The sequence below is a fragment of the Hyperolius riggenbachi genome, chromosome 4 (assembly GCF_040937935.1).
Source record: "Hyperolius riggenbachi isolate aHypRig1 chromosome 4, aHypRig1.pri, whole genome shotgun sequence".
NCBI lineage: Eukaryota > Metazoa > Chordata > Amphibia > Anura > Hyperoliidae > Hyperolius > Hyperolius riggenbachi.
Genome location: NC_090649.1, coordinates 326,738,406 through 326,742,103, shown reverse-complemented (window position 1 = coordinate 326,742,103; position 3,698 = coordinate 326,738,406). Strand labels below are relative to the sequence as shown.

Below are 3,698 nucleotides of genomic sequence, written 5' to 3'. Positions count from 1 at the left end.
CACTTATAGCATTTTGTAATAATTTAGCATAATAATTATTATTCACTATTTTAGTATTATTAATATAATGTAATTAGTAAAATTGGTTCCAATTGAGATAGTGAAGTTCAGACCAACCTTGAGAATTCACTATAAGTCACCTATGTTTAAAGAAGCTTTTATAACAAGCACAAATCTCCAGCACTATCTATACTGAAGAATTGTTAACACTGCTGCCATCTAGTGTCCATTTACTAAATCTTTTTTCCCCCAGCATCTGGATGTTCTCTATTAAATCAGCAAAGTGCTGGCATTCAATAGCCTTTCCCTATACATCGCCCAGAACCAAAATGGTGCCGCCAGTACTTCCGGTGGGCGGCCCTTTGTGTGATGATGTCATCAATAACTTCCGGTACCGCCCCCTTTTTCAGCAAGCATGCTGTTCAGACATTACAGAAGTTATTTAACCACCTGAGCGGTCTGGACGAGCTCAGCTCGTCCAACACCGCCGGAGGTCGCCGCTCAGGCCCTGCTGGGCCGATTTTCATCAAATAAAAAGCAGCACACGCAGCCGGCACTTTGCCAGCCGCGTGTGCTGCCTGATCGCCGCCGCTCTGCGGCGATTCGCCGCGAGCAGCGGCGAAAGAGGGTCCCCCCAGCCGCCTGAGCCCAGCGTAGCCGGAACAAAAAGTTCCGGCCAGCGCTAAGGGCTGGATCGGAGGCGGCTGACGTCAGGACGTCGGCTGACGTCGATGACGTCACTCCGCTCGTCGCTATGGCGACGATATAAGCAAAACAAGGAAGGCCGCTCATTGCGGCCTTCCTTGTTTATTCTGGGCGCCGGAGGCGATCGGAAGATCGCCTCCGGAGCGCCCTCTAGTGGGCTTTCATGCAGCCAACTTTCAGTTGGCTGCATGAAATAGTTTTTTTTTTATTTAAAAAAAACCCTCCCGCAGCCACCCTGGCGATTTAATCAGAACGCCAGGGTGGTTAAGACAGCTCTGCAGAGCCCCCTACAGAGGCTCCCTATGCTAGATGATCTTTTCTATTTGGTAAGTGCTCTGACTCTCATTCCTGCAGACCACCTAACGCTCCCCCTGCTGTTCACCCACCATACTCAAACTTAGCACAATGAAATACTGTGTCTTTTCTTTCTATTTGTGACCAGTCTATTTTTTAAAGAGCAACTAGCGCTGTGATCGAATAGCTTATGTAGCTGTGAGATACCACCTTAGTTTGACTTATATGTATATTTATATTCAATAGCTGGCCAAGTCCTAATTGTTATTTGTGTTTATACAAATTTATATTATGATTTTATGAGCGATATACTTTTACTATGGATTCTCAATATTACCAACAATGTTGATACTTATTATTTATTTTTATAAAGCAGCGACTATTATTATAATTATTATTGAATTTACTCCCTGGTTCGCGGGGCGGTGCGGGCTGTTTGGCGTGGGTGTGCTGGGCGGTTGGCGTGTGGGGTGCCGTTCGCGGGCTTTTGCGCGCGCGGGGTTCCGTGGTTCGCGTGGTTGCGGGCTCTTGCGCGCGCGTTTTGCCGCGATTCGCGGGGGGCCGCGATCGCGCGGGTTGTGGCGTTTTGCGCGTGCGGGGGTCCGCGGGCGGCGCTTCGCATGCTGGCTGTTTTGGCGCGCCCGTGCTGGACGGTTTGCGCCGCTTTGTGAATCAGGCCCATTAAGTTTTCCTCCTTTTTTTGCGATTAGTATCTTTACTGCTAACGATTATCACCAGTATTACTCTTTCTTACATAATAATAATTTATAAAAACACATTATGTATGTACAAAAACGCATCTAAAAATTTGATCAATATGATATGATGCAATGTTTATGATCTTGGTAGAACATTTTTTACTATTATGTTTGATATACATGTACAAGTATATTGAGGAGTTCTTGTTGCTATTATAGGCACTTTTACTGGCCTGATGAAGCGGGCTGAGACCCGCGAAACGCGTTGCCTGTGCTAATAAAAATCCCTTGTATTAACTACAGAGGTTTCGTCATTGAGGTAAGCTACCTCATATCACTTTTCGATTTTAAGCTGATTTTAGATGCTTTTATTACATCAGGGCGCCTCTTTCCCTTTTACGTATATCCTTTAAAGGAGAAATGTAGGGAGAGGATTATGGAGGCTGCCAAATTTATTTCCTTTTAAGCAATACCAGTTGCCTGGCTAGCCTGCTGATCCTCTGCCTCTAATACTTTTAGCCCTAGACCCTGAACAAGCATGCAGATCAGGTGTTTCTGACATTTTTGTCAGTTCTGACAAGATAATTTGCATGCTTGTTTCTGGTGTGATTAACACTACTGCTGGCAGATAGCTCAGCAGGGCTGCCAGGCAACTGGTATTGCTTAAAAATAAATCAATATGACTGCCACCATGTACCTCTCACTACAGTTCTCCTTTAAATAGTGCGTGATGAACCTTGAAAGCAGCAGCTGGAGGCAGAAAGTGCTTAGGTGCCCACAACCCCTTACCTGTACTTCATCTCACTGTTCAGTTGAACTGCCATGGGGTTTGGGTTGCTTGCAGTGTTCATCCTGTTCATCTTGTGTTGCTTGTGGTGATATCACTTTACTTTTTATAGTTTTCTAAAAGAATTTCATACATTCCCTTTGGAATACTTCATTGCATCATTTTATATGTATGTGTAATGAAATGTGAGTTGTGATTGTTACCACGAATTCAGCCTTTTATGTACTTTTTCTAACATTTCAAAAGTGAGCACCTTCTGCCTTTCTCTCATTCTGGATCTGGGTAGAGATCGTTAGAGATGCAAGCAATTCCATCTTGTGTGCAAACTTATGCATTTCAGTTAGCGAATCAGATTAACCTCCTTGCCGGTTATCCCGAGCTCAGCTCGGGGTAATCTGCGCAGGAGGATTTCTCAGGCCCCGTTGGGGCGATTTGGATACATTTTTTTTGTTACATGCAGCTAGCACTTTGCTAGCTGCTTGTAACATCTGCTCGCCGCCGCCGATACCCGCCGCGCCGCCCCCCCCCCCCCCCTCCAGACCCCTTGCGCAGCCTGGCCAATCAGTGGCAGGCAGCGCTGAGGGGTGGATCGGGATTCCCTCTGATGTCCTGGCGTCCATGGCGCCGGTGACGTCATCCCGCCCCATCGCAATGGCGACCGGGGAAGCCCAGCAGGAAATCCCATTTTGAACGGGATTTCCTGCTTACTCTGATCGCCGGAGGCGATCGGAAGTGGCTGCAGAGATGCCGCTGCTCAGCTGCTATCACGTAGCAAGCCCTGGGCTCGCTACATGATTTAAAAAAAAAAAGTGCTGCGCTGCCCCCTTGCCGTGGGAATTGGACCAGCAAGAGGGTTAATGGAATCAGTTTTTCGATCCAATCTGATTGGACTAGAGGCAATTTGGGCACAACCAATTGTTTCCAGTAAGCCCCTTAAAAGGATCTAAGCAGCTCCTGGCTTCAAATAGCTGCAAGGGCTGCCATTGTTCAGAAGCTCAATCCCTGCTGTTTTACCACTGGCATTATCCAGGCTAGGTGTAAAATTCTTCAACTGTAACTAAAGTTTTCTGTTTGAAGTACAATGGGGGTTTGTTTGTGGTCAATTAAGTCTAATGAGGCGATTTCTTATCTGTTTTCCACCATCTCCTGCTCAGCGTCCGCGACGGACAAAGCGGCTATTTTAACCCTTAGATGTTAAAAAATGAGGTAAAATG

General features: G+C 46.3%; 1 long non-coding RNA gene across 1 annotated transcript; it reads left to right on the top strand.

Annotated features, from left to right (window-relative positions):
• Positions 1-972: 972 nt before the first annotated feature.
• LOC137570810 (uncharacterized) lies at positions 973-1,994 on the top strand. The gene is made up of 2 exons (XR_011031196.1): positions 973-1,031; positions 1,917-1,994. It is a non-coding gene; the product is annotated as an uncharacterized lncRNA (long non-coding RNA).
• Positions 1,995-3,698: the final 1,704 nt, after the last annotated feature.